The sequence below is a fragment of the Oryzias latipes genome, chromosome 3 (assembly GCF_053564925.1).
Source record: "Oryzias latipes strain Hd-rR chromosome 3, Olatipes_Hd-rR_3.1".
Lineage (NCBI taxonomy): Eukaryota > Metazoa > Chordata > Actinopteri > Beloniformes > Adrianichthyidae > Oryzias > Oryzias latipes.
The window spans coordinates 26,128,997-26,145,219 of record NC_136239.1 but is presented as its reverse complement, the minus strand read 5'-3'; the positions used below and the strand labels follow the sequence as shown (position 1 = coordinate 26,145,219).

The following is a 16,223-nucleotide window of genomic DNA, read 5'->3' as shown; positions in this document are numbered from 1 at the left end:
ATAGATAGATAGATAGATAGATAGATAGATAGATAGATAGATAGATAGATAGATAGATAGATAGATAGACAACTTTATTTATCCATTTGGGAGGTTCCCGCATGGAAATTGACAAAATGGAATGGAAGAGGCGATAGTAGTGTTTCTGACTGGAATGTTAACAAGATCTTGGAGAATGAAAGGATGCCTGAGGAATGGAGGAGAAGTGTTCTGGTGCCCATCTTTCAGAACAAGGAAGAGAGGAGTTGTGAAACAAAAGAAGAATAGAGTAAAATTACATTTTGTGTTAGAATAGTTGACTCGGCTTAGAAAGCAGCATTTGCAAGCATCAGTGTGAATTAATGCAAGACAGTGAACCACACATGCAATGTTTGCTTTGAGGACGCTGCTGGAGAATAACAGATGAGGTCAGACGGAGCTGCATTGTGACTTTGTAGATCTAGAAAACGTCTGACAGAATATGAATAGAGGAGCTGTGGTTTGAGGTTTGTGTTTATGTTGTGCAGAACATGTGTGAGGGCTGTAAGATGTGCTGTAGGTGTAGCAAAGGAGTTCAGGGTGGAGGTGGGACTGCACCAATGGCCAGCTTTGAACTTCTTGTTTCCTGTGGTGATGGACAGACTGACAGATGAGTTTAAACAGGAATCTCAGTGGACCATGATGTTTGCAGATGACACTGTGATCTGTAACGCGAGCAGGAGGCAAGTGGGGGAACATAGAGAGTAATGAAGGTCAGCAGCAGCAAGACAGATGATATGTGTGTAAATGAGGGGGAGTCAAGTAGAACAGTGAGATTACAGGAAGTAGATGGGCTTAGGATATGTTGATTGTTCTGAGAGAGGAGGAAACAGAGGATAGGGTTAGAAGTGGATGATTTGATGTGGCATCCCCAAAAGGGAGCTGCTAAAAGGCAAACAAGAATCAATTAAATCAAAACACACTTAACCAGAGCTTCATATTTAAACTAATTTTCATTTTAAGTGCTTAGAATGCTTAGAATGTTTACCCTCAGCAATAGATGGAAGATCAGAAATGTAAACCAAGTCCACTTTTGTTTGGTTTATCGGAGCCATGAGGACTTCTTGATTAATGCATCCGCTCAATATAACCATTTAAGTGTATTAGCAACCAGTCCGCATCAATCCATATGGCTGGTCGGTGTGAACCGGCTGGGAGATCTAATTTCATTCTATAATTGAGACTGCTCAGTCACTCCCTCAATATATGGAATTGTGTCTTTGGCCAGAATGCTGATAAATGAACGTTTGTTCAAAGCTGTAAGAAAGGAAGTGTGAAATTAGGACATGCACAGTTTAATTTAATTGTGCTGTGGTTCATTTGTCTCCATCCTGAATAGATTTGGCTGGACAGAAGGTCTGTTTGCTATCTTAAGAAAAGCCACATGTTTTAGGTTAGCTACCCTTTACTATGTTTTATATGTGCGCAGTCACATCTCTGTATGTGTGCCATTAAATTACAAAGCTTTCTATTCATGTAAATGCTGTGGTAATCTCGTCTGTGCTGTATAACAACAGCTGTTTACATAACAGCCTGTGTTTCTATGATGATGATGGCAGTCTGGCTTTCCACCCCTCGGGCCTTTTGCAATATTAGACTGCAATCACACTCGCATAATCATCTCTTTTGCCACCTGCACGGCTTCGTTCATCTTATTGAAAGTGCCATTCAATTCCAGAGGGGTCGGCATGTCAGAGTTCTCAAACAGGTTTCATAGTTTCCATTTAAATAATATATGCTGTGCTTTCAGATGGATGCGGGGCTGTGAGATGCTGAGTCAACAAAAACAACAACAACAACAACCAAGGCTGTGTAGGCTATACCTTTGCCTCAGTGATCAACCATTCTGAATAATTGATGGGTAAATGATCAATTCCAGCTATGGAACATTCATTATGTTGTTTTAAAGCTACCACTCTGATTTACCAGAATCCTTCCAGAAAATTACTTACATGACACAACATGTAAAGGTGCCTCAAGACATTCAGAAAGAAGAGCAAACCAGATGTAGAGGAATCTGAGTCAATCTTTATGAAGATGACTGGGTTGCTCCCAAACATGTCCTTCCAAAACCTTGTTGTTCTCCTCCCCCTGTAACAAAAAAGTCTTGTTTCACGGCATACCATATATAGGCATGCTAAAAGAGCTGAGGGGCAGGAAATGCTTTCTCAACGCAACAGTTGCTTTGGGTCTCAGCTGACTACTGCACGATTGAAAGCCATCATGACATGATTTACAACTGCCTCCAAAAGGGAATTGACTCGTTTCTATTTTTAGCAAATTGAAATAGGGTTGAACGATGTAGAAATGCACAGAAACTGAAACTCTGACAACACTTAAGAATTATTGATAAAAAAGATTAAACACTTTAAGGGCTCTCTCGTCAATGAAAGAATTATGTGATAATCCATAAACTCCATCACTCAGAGGCACCGACTGGATAGGTATGAATGGAAATCAACCTGTGTGCAACGTTTAGAGAGAAATGTTGGAAAATTACAGAAACTGCTATGATGATCAACAGCACATCAGTGTTTTTGGTGATCATGCAGGCAAAAATGACTGCAGACAGAAGATTTGTACTAATAAATGTTGCTTGAGATTGTCAAATAATCATTTTTTTTGTGTTTACTAATGTTATATTTTTAAGTTAAATGTATTGATCTTAGATCAACATGTTTACACTAATTTTGCTCTTCACCTTGTGAACATCCTACATGAATGCTGGGTAAATTCACTTTAATGTAATGGATGCTTAAATCCAATTACTTGGATAAAGCAAACTTTTCAACCTCGGAAACCTGAAATTTCTTTTTTTTTTTTTTTTTTTAACTTGTCCTGTCCAACAGCTGGGCAGTCAGATGAGAGCTGAGGGCCTCTTGGGTTGGACATATTTTACTTTAACAAGAGGAAACCTGAAATTTCTTTAAAAGCATGCAGAAAGGAACGTGCTCCGTCCCTTGTGAGGACAATGTGACTCTGAAAAAGCCATACAATGACTGTTTAGTATGCTGCTGATCTCCTGCTGGACCTCAAGGAGCCAATAAAAAACACGGTTCTGTATCTTAAAAGAGTAGAGTAAATTGCACCACAAAAATTGCCCCAAAAATTCTACAAAATATACTTTTAATAGCTTTTTGCAATTCTTATTCCTTTTTTCTTTCATGGCATGTGAGAACATTTTTCCAACAGCAGTAAAACGAAATTATTTCAAGTGCTGTTGCCATTCAGACCACCTTGTTTACCTAAAAAATGCTGATTCTTATACGTCACCATTCTTTTTAATCTGTTCTTTCACTCTTCTCTTCATCTCCATCCTGTTTTTCTTCTTTTCTCATGCTGTGGCTAGCTGTTTTGGATTCCTCCACCCCTCCAATAACTCAATGAGTATTCAGAACCCTACAGACAATAAATTTCTAGCAGTGACAGCCAACTCTGGGCCAGAGGCCTATCCGTAAATAATCGAATGATTAAGACTTTTCCTTCCTCTCAGGAGCAAATCTAAGCATCAAAAGCTTAGCACCCAGCAGATGGTATTACAGAAACGAGTGTTTTACAAAGCAAGCTCTAATGTACATCAGGGTCATGTGTTAAAAGAAGATGATCAATATGCCATTAAATACAATCTCTTCCAAGCTCAGAGGTGTATCATCGTCATTCCATCACACCTTAAGTTTCCTACTGATAAAATAGAATAGATTTACCCTCCAGTCCATAGGTGATAAAAATCTGTCAGAGATCCATGAAACAGCTTGACACAATGCTCTCACAGGGTGCTTTATGGGGCTGTGTGCACCAAAACACAGCCACTTTACCTTTATGGTAATTAAAACCAGATCCTGTAATTAAAGATGAGTTCACATTCATGGTTCAGTTTGTTGGAATGGTGTTGAGCACATTTGAAGAGAAAAATGCAGTTAACACTAAAAATTGTGGAGACAGAGGGGAGCACAATGATTTTGTCCAGGCCCTGGGCCTACTGGACCAGTTTGTTACCATGACAACGATGCTTGACTGTGTTTGCCAAAATATGTTTTTCAAAGTTCAGGTGTTTATAAGCCGATTTACTTTGAAACTATTAGAAATCCTAATTAAATATGTGCTTCTCAAACTGTGTGTCACGGTTTTCTGTGCTTTTGTGTTCTAGTTGTTTTTTGTTCTGTGATGCTTTGAGTTAACTTCCTGTTTTATTTAGTAGGATTTCCTGTTTTGTGTTGGTTTCATGTTTTACCTTTTCCCGACTTGTCCTGATTGTGTTCACCTGTGTCTGGTCTTGTCTGTGTGTATTTAAGTCTTGTCTTCCCCTTCCTCCTGTGCTGGTCCATAGTTTGTAGCTTGGATGTTTCCCCCATTTCGAGTTTTTGAGTGTTTCAAGTTTGCCTGCCTGTTCTGCAGTGGTTTTGTGTTTGTAGTTTGGTTAAGTTATTAAAACCCTTGTTCACCTGGAACTCCTACGTCCTCCTCTCTGCGCCTGGGTGCTTCCCCCATTTCCCCTCATAACACTGTGTTTTACCTTGTAAAAAGCTCTTTTGCAGTTTTACACAAAGGATGAAATAAAAACCACCCAATCAAATCAAAAACTGTTAGTACTACTTTAACAATCAGGGTCTAGGAGACAGTGAATGCACAATGTCTTATAAACTATGCAAAGGCTCATCTGTTTTTGCAACGTCACTTGGATGTAGTGCCTTTCAGTTTTATCCTTTCGTGCTGCACCTGTTCCACCTCTAATTCGGCTCTGCGACGGGTTGTGAGGGCAGATCTGAAACAGAACCGAATGTTATGTCACTGCAGCAGCAGCAACAAAGCACAGCATCCTAGAGGATGAGCCCCATGATAAAAGCTGCTGTTACTCACATTTTATTCTGTTCTTGGGAAAATAATACCCCCTTTCCTTTTTAAAGATCATTGTTCAAATTTGTTCTTGAATTGAATAAGTCTTTTGTCGTATGTCTGTGAAGAAGTAGTGCCACGATGAGGTCACCTTCAGAGTTTAAGAAGGACGCCATGTCTGTAACAGGAGCCAAAGATGTGGCTTTCTCTAAATGTGCATCACGGTTAGTGCTGGATGGGGTGACTTTCGCAGCTCCCTCCTGCCACAGTATTGACAGTTGTGGGTAAGCCATGGGCACTTTGTCTCAGAGAAAGCGATGGCTGCAAACCTGTCCCCTGCAAGAAGAAAAACAGCTGTGCTGTTGAGGCGCTGGACTCAGGCTGACACGTGAGTGAATCAGCAAAAGTAACCGCTGTCAGAACAGATATTTGCAGGGGTGCAGTCTGGCTTTTGGAGATGGGTGGTACAAAATTCTAGACTCATCCAGGTTGAAAGCCATGATGCGTGCACATAATAAAACACAGAATACACAAGACTGACACATTTGCATGCACATCTCTGAAAGTGTGAGAGAGGGAAAGTGCTTTATGTTTATTTTATATTTAGACATCCCTACCTTTGGTAACCTGAATCCTATCGTTTTCATCACAGCCTCTGCTAGTCTTTGAGCCCAGCTGCCTTTGGGTTCAGAGCACTCACAACCAATCCCATGAAAAAATGATGCTGCTGCACTCTCCAAACACTTCTGTGTCTGGTTGCCATCCCACAGCACCGTCTTCTGTTCCTCAGAATCTCTCCTGCAAATATAGATATTCCACATGGAGCATAAGTGTGACTGGATGCATGTCAGCATTTTGAATAATTCTTTTGATATTCTACTTATCATTTACCTGGCTGTGAAGGCAGCACTGGTTGGACAGATTACCACAAATCTAGAAGTAGAAAATATTGAGAATTCAGATCAGGGAGAAAAACTGTCGTTTTTTTCATCTGGTTCAGATCCTGCTTTGTGGATGTTTATATATGACGCATCCACCCTAGATAGGTTTTTTACTAAGGATCTGACAAAAATGTAAACATTACAAAGTGTTCTTTAGCCTCAAGAAAGAAAAGAGGTACTGGAATTTTTGCTGTAACACAAATATCTTAAAGTTGTTAAATTAATGTCAAACTGACTTTGAGCAATCGAGCCATGAAATATCATGAAGAAGGTTAGACTTCAGTTACACTTTATTTATTTATTTTTTGGTTTAAAATGATAAAACCAAAACAATCTTGAATAGATAATCTTATTTGACTCTAATATCAGTTAAAAAGAAAACGTTTTTCTTCTTTGATTAACAGCACACTAATAAACTTTTCTCACTTTCTCTAACCTGTGGAGGGAAACCCAATCACTTCTCGTGTCAAAGAGAAAACCTCCTCTCAGCTTCCCTGATCTTTAACCTGGATTTGAATAAAGTGAGTGTTTCTGGAAGTCTGTTCCAGATCTGTGGAGAGTAGAAGCTGAATGCACCTTTTTCATGTTTGGATTCAACTCTAGGGACTGACAACTGAAGACTTGATCCATTTGGGTCTGGTTGGTCTATATGAGATCACAAGCTTAATCATGTGTCTTGGTGCTAAACCATTCAAAGGTTAATTAAACAGCAACAGAACTTTAAAGTTTATCCTCTGGCAGTGCAAAGACCTCAGAATTGAACTAATGTGGTTCTACTTGCATGGTCCTTGTGAGAACCTGAGCAGCAGAGTTCTGAATAAGCTGCAGTTCCCTGTTGTGTTTAAATAGCCCAATAGATAACGTTTGAATATCAATGATCTAAATGGGCAGTTGTTATTTCTTATCTTCATTCAATAATTGTATTCATTGTCATTTTTGATTATGTTTTGTAACCCTATGCTATCCCCGTGCCAACACAAATATGCTGTATTTAAAAGCAATGCTTTTAATTCTTCAGTAGGACGTCCCCTGTGGAATGGCCGTTTGCCTCTGCAGAGGGGGCTGTCATGAGAAAGGAGTTTTAAAATAATGCTGGTTGTATCCTCGTTGTTGTAACATGTGCACGGGCATTTTTCGGCAAGTGCACACGTGCAGAAGAAAACATTTGAGCGTGATGAGTCAAAGTGGATCCTCATGCATGTGTGAGTTTGCAAATGTGCAGGCTTCCTCTCTTGAGGACTGAAAAGCAAACTCTGCTGCCCTCCTCTGAGCATAAAAGTTAATGCATTTCTAAAAAGGCAACTGTCTGATGAATGAACTATAAATATAGTTGAAGTAATGACTCAGACATTACTGCAATTCTTGATCTATAATAAAATAACGTTAATTTCACTTCACAACTTGAAACTAAGACACTTTGCCCTTGCAAAGTGTGTGTTTAAGTAAATCATGTCAACATCACTTATCATGGTGTGAGTGGGAACAGCCTTATACTAAAGTTTAAAACAAAGATAGGTCATTTTCCATACGGAAATATTTGTCTGAAAATAGTTTAACAAGAATCCCATCCACTGCTAATTATCCCTTTTCATACTTCCAAAATTTGTGTTACATGTCTTTTCACTGCCCACATTTCCTGAAAAGGCTGATATCAAATGGCTGCAACTTCAGTCGCTCTGTAGGTTCCAGAAAAAGTGCTAGTGGCTTCACTGTCTTTGCTGGACTTGATCTATTTTTAAAAAGAGATGTCAAGATTTCACAGTAGGAAGTGTTCAGCTTGTTAAGCCACATCTTAGTGGCATGTGTGAGTGGCACCTTAAATGTCATTCATGTGACGGTATCAGAGCATTGCTGGAAAACCTGCGATAAATCTTTTTTTTTTTAATTAAAGCTTTATTTTAAGGCCAACTTTGTCAATATTTTTTAAGTAATTTTTATAGAACATGTGTGAACATGTATGTATTTTTTCACATTCTCACAGTGTTTCATTTTTCTAGTTGGACCACAGGTTACAGCACTTGTAACCTGTGTTGTGATCTTCAGGACACAGTCTCCGTTTCACACTCATTGTGGTCCGTTTTTGTCCGTCGGAATCATTTCGTCTGCTATATCTGTAGACTTACGACACAACTTACATGGAGAAAAAATTCTCACAAATTAATCACAGTCACACTGGAATATTGCAGACTGCTTGGTGCCGTGACAGAATTTTTGGCAGAAGATGAATGGACAGATCAGAAATCTGGAAGAATTAGAAGAAAGTGGATCAGGGCTCTAAACTGTCCAACACGTTGTGTTGTTTCAGCTGGGCGGCCTCAGAGAAGGTGGGGAGATCCAAAAAATGACACTGCACACATGCACGGCAATGAAAAAGAAATCAAATGAATTTACAATGTTTTAAAGCAATATTTATAAGGTGATTAACTTGTAATTTTGAAGTTTTGTTAGATGTATTCCTCATTTTAAGTTGTTATTATAGCTAACTCACTGGCCTAGTGGTAGAGTGTCCACAAATCTACAGTCACGTCATACCAAACACTAAAAATGGAACCCATGTGCAATATAAAAGGCTACCGATGAAGCAATTTGGATGAAATGTTTCAACGAGAGAAGATAAGAAGTCCAGATGCTGTGACTTAGCTTCAAGTCAGCATTACTGGTTTGGATTTGGGGTTCAAACCACTGAATTATTCCCAAGCAAGGCTGTGACTGGAATTCAGTGTTCAGGATGGGTCAAATACAGTGAATAAACTCTGTTCTGGGTTGTAGAACTATCAGTAAAGAATTGCATAATACGTTTTAACTGCAGATAAACTTTTAGAATATTTTTTTTCCTGCTTTTTTTCTGGCTTTTTTCCAAACCCTGTCAGAAATACATTAGGTTGCTGTTAATGGGCACTTAATCTTGTTACACTGCTTGCATCATCTAGCAGAATTTGAATGAAAATGAAAATAAGTGATCAATGTTTTTTAAGTTTAAGTTTGATCACCATTTTGTGAAAATACAGCAAAGCAAAACGCAGCATGAGTTAAATTTATAATCTTTTTCTTTACGCACGATGGCGCAGTGGTTAGCAAGAAGCAAGAAGACCCCTGGTTCGAATCCGGGCTGGGAACATCAACAGGGAACCTTTCTGTGTGGAGTTTGCATGTTCTCCCCGTGCATGCGTGGGCTCTGGCAGCCCCATGACCCCAAAGGGGGACAAATTGATTAGAAGATGAATGAATTAATTAACAAACAGAAAAGGACTTCTTTACTGGAAGAAATAGTCAACAGAGCCAACTTTGAACCATTTAATTTTTATTTTTTTACTCATCAAATTTTGAGACTCTGTCAAAACAATAAGAACTAAAAATTAGTAGAATATCTGCTAACAAATCCAAGCATCAGCTTTTGGCTGACTCTTTTGCGGGTCATCAGAGTGAATCATTTGCCACCATCTAATCCTATCCTCTGCATCCTCCTTTGCTCACTCCAACCATCATCATGTCCTGGCATGACCGTGGCATCCTTCTACTGTTCCATCTTTGAGCATGTCCTTTTTTATGGTTTAATCAATAAATTGTATTCACCCAACAGCTTTGCTATTGTTATTGATAACATCATTCGTGTTTGCAGAGAGTTGCATGTGTGCTGTGACACAGTTCATGTTGTTAGCCTCAAGGTGGCAGCAGACTGGCACAGTTGAATTCCTCTCACAGAAGAGGGATAAGCTTAACTAGGAAATAAATTGTAACCTCATCCTCTGAGCCTTTGAACAGTCCGGTAAAAGGGCGGTATAAAAATGCCTCTTTCTGGCTCCCCCATCCTGTTTCTCCCCTCACCCCCACCCCCTCCTCAAACCCCCCTTGCGCTCTCTGTCTTTTAGGGAGGGTTTGTAAGGGCTGCTGCTTATTAAAGAGTCTGCAAGAGCAATGTGTTGAAGCACGGCCAGCTCAGCTCTCGATCTGAAGAATGTGTTGGCATATACAAGGGGCGCCACTCAAATGGAACTTTAATTCATTTACACAAAAACCAGAACAATCGTAAAAACAGACCTCAGGGCTGAGAGTTAACGGTTTAAGCAATCAGGACTAAAACATGCTTCACTTTTTTTCTAACTTCTGGTTGAGTTTTGATTATTGCTTTACTTTTCACGTTATAATGCGGTAGTAGCATGTGAGAGTGTGTGTCTTTATAGTTGTTCATAGGATGATAGAGGTGGGCTGTGAAGGAAGCTTTGATGTTTCCAGCCAAGTTTCCCCTGTGGACAGCAGCTGTTATGATAAACACTCTGTCCGGTAGCAACGGATCCTCCCAAGATTGTTTCCCACCTCTCCTCTCGCTCCCTTCTTTCTCTCTGTTTTCTCCTGAAGCTGTATTTAATGGATGGGAAATGAAAACAATAGCTGGGGTGGTGTGCAGTCCAGCAACCTGACGGTTGCACAAAGAATGTTAGGAGAAGACTTTGAAGCAATCAGAACACAGTCCAGACATTGTTTTCATTTAGGACTTTCTGAGTGGTTGAAAAAGAGACGGATTGTTCATCACTTCTCTAATTTGTTCATTTCTAATTTGGTGGGAAAAAGGGTGAGCAGCTATAGGCAGCCAAGCAACACGGCTTAAAGAACAACTCAATGGAGTCCTGCAATCCAATTTTACTTACATGTAGATTATCTAAAGATTATTCCTCTTGTAATCTGGCATTTGACAGAATCAATTAACAGATTGTCAGTTCATCCTCTTGCATAAAGACAGACAACCAGGCACAATCATGCTACAGAACCATTAATTTTTCTGTAGCATGATTGTGCCTGAGGATGATCCATCTAAACAGAAAATACATGTTTTTATATCTTTTCTTTCTTGGATTATCAGACAAAATGTCTCACAATTTCTGTGGAATCCTCAAATGAAAGTGTTCTATATGAGAGAGAAAAACCTTATTTTCTTTAAAAACTTTTAATTTGAAAAGCTTTTATGTTTGAAAGGTGCCACATAAATAAATGTGAAGTTTTACTTCATCCATTAACACCTTGATTGAGCTTCCTTTTTGTCTTCAGGTTGGCATCAATATATTTATGCTCTTCTCCTTTACATGTCAATCAGGGTAGGTCAGCCCTGGTCCTCAAGAGCCACAATCCTGACTGTTTTCCAGCTCTCCCTAGACCGTTTGCTGCTGATTAGCTGACTCCAGCGATTCCACATCCTGGTTATCATAACACACCTGATTTACATAGTCAGCATCAAGCAGTCCAGGGAGAAACAGTCAGGGTTGTGGCTCTTGAGGACTGGAGTTGGCCAGCCCTGGATCTCCTTTTGGTTTTTCTGATTCCCTCTCCAGAATGGAGTTTTCATTTTTTGATGTCCCTTTAACCTCTTGATGCTTGGCGTCCACATGCATGGACATCACATTTTGGGTTATGTTACCTCAGTAGTTAATTCTGCTTAAGTGGGGCCCTGTGTAAAGGGATAGTACAAATATTGGCCCGGATCTTAAGAAGTTAAAAATGATTCCATCTTCCTCCTATGGAAGGAAGATCCTCAAAAAATTAAACACTGCCGCCTTCATCTCCACTCCTCCTCTTCTCTTTATTGTCATTCGATGCTGCAAGTAAGCTACAATCACTTCGTCTTCACTGTCTTAACAAAGGATTTTAGAATTCCACACCAAGGTAGAGGGAACTGAATCAATTAATAAATAATCATATAACAATTTACTAATTTTGACTTTAGTTTATATTTGATCTATATGGGTAATACTTGAAATGTAAATCCTTAGCTGAGATGTTTGTAAGAAGTTAGTTATTTTCATGAATATTTAATGTATGCTCTGTGGCCACGACAGGCCCAAACCACAGGCACCCATGTGGAACGAGTCAGTGAACAGATCTTTATTCCGCCATGTGTAAGCTCACTCAGTCAAACTCCCATACTTTTTGTCACTTGTTTTTACTTGCTCATTTCCTCCCATTTGCCCTTCAAGATTTAACTTCCAAAGGTGATTCATGAAGTCGTCTTTGTCTTGTTTGCAATGTGACCCGCAGAAGGAACGCACATCTTCCAGCTGTGTTGAAAAACACTGGGAGTAGAGGGAAAGCAGTCCTGTAAAAACTCTGGCAGAATATGACCCACTGGAGCTTCCTGAATTCATATTCATATTTTCATACTTACTTTATTCTGTGCAGAGATTGAGAAGGCTGGAGCCAAAAACAGGCATTGTGGAAAAAACTGAAAGGGACAAAGACAACAGTACATTGCAGAATCACATCAAGGCAAAATATAAGATTTCTTCATTTGGCTTAGATTTTGGTAATAATATAATAGTGTGGATAATAGGTTCATATGAGTTCTGGGCAGTTTTCTTTTACCCATTTAAAATTACGATTTTCAATGCTGACAAAGCAAAACAGCTAATACTGAAAAATGCTAAAAATATCAAAAATATTCATCAAATTTTAAAGGAACCTATTTGTACAGTTGTATTTAGTCAGAAAGAAAAAACAAGACACAATCTGCCATCTGTTAATTATCATAGAGATTTTAAACATCTGCATCCAGCCTGAACGTTTAGTCTGCATCAAATAGGTTGTGTTTAAAAACTTTGTATTCAGCTTGTCTAAAAGTGACTTTAGATTTATTGATGCTAGAATATAATTGAATCGGTTAGTTCAAAAGGGGTCCAAGTCCAAGAGGTTTGTTTTTCCAGGAAATGATTTTAATTGCATAGCTTAAAGGGAGGCTACACCAAATGATTAATACTTTACCCAGATTCATAGCTTACAAAAGCTATAATAGAAAGCACCTTACTTTTAGAATTTCAGAGGACTGGCTAATTAAAGTCTCTGGACTTGGGCCCTTCTTGAATTAAACAGGGGCGTGCCATATTGGATAACTAGTGCTGCCATCTATGGGATAAAGCAAAACCCATGCAAGACAGGCCCAAGTCCAGGAATTTTGCACTTAATGCATTTTAAATGTCAAGCATAGTCAATACATTACAACGGACTTGGGACTTTTTTGCACATAATCAGATAGCTTTTCCCTTGAAGACAATAGAACATATAATATCTCTATTTTGAAAAAAATGTGGACTTGGGCCCCTTTTGAACTAACCGATTCAATTGTTCTGGTTCACCTCACTGCCACGCTCCCAACTTCCACCATACTGAACACCCTCTTAGGGCGTCAGTCAGTGAGCCAATCTATCATGGGAAATTTGTGCTAATGAGAGGAAAAACAAGGAAAAATGGTTGACAGACAGACGGGGTATTATAAGTGGAATATGGAAAGGCAAGAAGATGTAGAGCCCTGACCTCAGTGATGGATGAGGAAGAGGATGAGGGTTGATGGCTGTTCCCCTTATTTTTTTTAGCTCCTCTTAAGTATAAAAATCATACGAAGGGATAGCTGGTTTGCTGGAACAAAAAAAAAACTTCAGATTAGATGCAATTGGTGAAAGTTAAAATAAAAAAAGGAAGTGCATCAATACCATAGAAATTCTGCAAAGTAATCAATCAACATTTGGGTTTTACATGGTGAAGAAAAAAAACACTGTAGATATTAGTCAAACAAGGAGAAACCACAGATACTTTATGGAAAAACCTGAAACAACAGAATAAACGCTGGACACAGATGTTGCATCCTGGCTTTGCAAAAAAACATGACAAACCTTATCCCCATCGTCCTTTACTATACCAAGAGATGAATTTTAGAGATGTAGAAAGATATAAATAAGCAGATTCAGACTTGTGTAGTATGTAAATGCTGGATTATACACAACTGCAGCAATCATATTTCCAAACAAAACCAAATAAACCTGATTGCTATTATCACCTAATGACTTCTGGGACATGGCAAAAAAGGTTAGGTTATTGAAAAAAGAGGAGGATTAGAGAGTAGCGTGAGGCGAGGAAGACATGGAGCTAGTGAAGTTTAAACAAGTGGAAAAAGAGGGAAAGCAGGAGAGGAGAGGTTTCCCCTGCAGGGCTGTGTGGCTGGCTGTGTGCTCCTGTTCTGCTAGGCGGCCGTGGCTGGCTAAATAAACAATCCTAATTGGCTGTGGAGCCCCAGTAGTCTGGGGTTTCATTCGCTTTCATCCTCGGGAAGTTGCTGGGAAGCTGTGGGAGAGCTGAGGTGAAGCATCATGGTAAACACACATGTGCGCCGTGACGCACACTCATGAGGGCTTGAAGACAGACGTGCATAAATAAAGTGAACTTGAACCTATAGAAGCTGCATTTTGATACTTTCTTCTTCCTGTTCTTTCTGAAAATTGAATGAGAATGTGTGAGTGCGTTCTTGTGAGTTGCTTTTCTGCCTACAGTTGAGCTAAAGCGAAAGGGATGTGACCACCTGTCTGATATACAGGCAAATCTGCACATCTTTATTTTTTGTATTTAAACATACTTTATTTAAGTTATTTTTATAATCTTCGGAAGATTTAAAACTTTATAGAAAATAATAAAAAGCCTATTTTACACCAACCTATAGACTTTTTCCATCATAGTTAGACGTGTTTTACACCTTCTCTAAGAAAACAATTTATTATAAAACCATGAAAAAGCTTTTATTTTGCAAATAATTTGATTTAAAAAAACATAGAAAAGGTTTAATTTGGCTTTGCCTTATTGTTCACACAGCCAGTGATCTAATAAATATGTTAAGAACTGAAGTATCCAGAGGAAAGCCAGTCCTGAAATTCTAAAGCCCACATTTTCACTTCAATGCAAATGTGTTGTCTGAGAGAAGAAAAGCAGAAAATAAGAGCGTTTTTCTCTCTAGACACTGGCTTCCAGCCCAGCATGGCTTGAGAGAGGGAATTGCAAGAGTGGTTGTCATGGTGGAGATCAGCAGAACAAAGAAAATGAGAGTGGAATTAAAGTAAGCAAAATCTTTGTTCTTGTGATTCATCTGCTGCAGAAATTTTTAAGCGCAAAAAACTTCTGTTGCGTTCTCCCTCTTCTAAGAGAAGTCCTACAGTAACAAGTCATGTTATCTATTAAACACTCGTTATTTCAAAATACGTTAACTTAAATTAAAAGTTGTAGACATGTAAATGAAATCAGGGTCAAAATGCTGTCAATAATTAACCAAAATCATTTTTACAACCATTACCACAGCTTGACCGTAAACCTGCTCCTTGCAGAGATGCAGGCCACTGAGTTCTAAGCATCCTCTGGAAACTTGAAGCCCATGGTGGAAAAGCTTCTGGCAAAGTGCCCAAATCATGAGTCAAAGAGCTGGATGCTGGAGGAGGCTCCGACCCGTTTGGCCCCATCCCTGTTAAGCACAACCGGCTCACACAGACCCCAGGAATCCTCAAAACAACCAGAGAAGATTCCGTGTCCTCAGCTACAGGCGTGTGTGTGCACACACCGGTGTGTGTGTCTCTGTAAAAAAGTAGACTTACACAAGCTTTCCTACCTGCCAACATGGCAGGAGGACTCAGAGTAACACACACATATATTAAGGAGCAGAACCGGAAAAGAAAGCACTCACTCTTGACAGCTGGAACATAATGTGTGCTCGTGTGATTGCCAGGGTTGAGATGAAGGGCTCTTTTTTGGGGTAGGAGCAATCAAGCTGTCAATATCAGTGTGCAAAGAAAACACAAACGCACATGAACACATGGACAGGTGATGGGGGAAAAATAAGGGGGATTTGGAGCAGAATTTAAGAACAGGGGTTTGAACTAGGAGCACGATTATTGATACGGACAAGGGCAGACAGTGGTTCTCAAGGTTCCCTCCGAAGATGTCATGAGCATTTCCCTGACAGCAAGGAGAGAAAGTAAAAAGGAGTGAGGAACGGAGAGGGTGCTCTTCATCTGAAGCCTGCAAGCAGCCAAAAAAAACAGCAGACTCCAGTAGGTCGGCACAGGAAAGAGGAGGAGGGTGTATGTGTGTGTTGAGGAGGCGAGGGGGCTGTTAAAGCCCTTGTGTGTGCACTCTGTTCTCTTCAAGTGTTTGTTTTTGGCGATTCGCAGGGCCTTCAGCTGGACCCATCCCAGGGGAGTCATTATATTGCATTCTTTTCCCATTATTCCAGGCGTCTCCGCACGAGCAGCACCATCCCCAGATTTGACTGGCCTGTCCTCTGGCCCACGCTGCACCGTCTTTTCATCCTTGTCACTTTTTTTGTTGCTGTAAACAATCACGTTATTAGTGAAACATGGTGATATTCCAAAAAGAAAGAGAGCTTGAAGAGTGGGCTGAGGGATTTCTGCTGGGAAAAAGCTGGCACAAGAGTGTGCGTGTGTGCATCTTAGCTTGAGCGTTTTTCCTTTCCTTTTGAAAACTTTATCCTGACACATTTCAAATCAACACTGAAGATCCAGCAAATTTGGATCTCTGTCCTTTAAATTGCCACATGTGCTTGAAGCAGGGAACATGAATGTGATCCATCGAACAGGTGTCCCGAGCTCTTCACTTCCATGGGATCACAGCAGA

The 16,223-nt window shown here is 39.7% G+C and overlaps 1 long non-coding RNA gene across 1 annotated transcript; it reads right to left on the bottom strand.

Moving 5' to 3' along the window:
* Positions 1–11,642: 11,642 nt before the first annotated feature.
* On the bottom strand, positions 11,643–15,020 carry LOC144990983 (uncharacterized). The gene is made up of 4 exons (XR_013654865.1): positions 14,901–15,020; positions 13,089–13,190; positions 11,947–12,003; positions 11,643–11,854 (listed from the first exon to the last, which is right to left on the bottom strand). It is a non-coding gene; the product is annotated as an uncharacterized LOC144990983 (long non-coding RNA).
* Between the last annotated feature and the right edge of the window lie 1,203 nt (positions 15,021–16,223).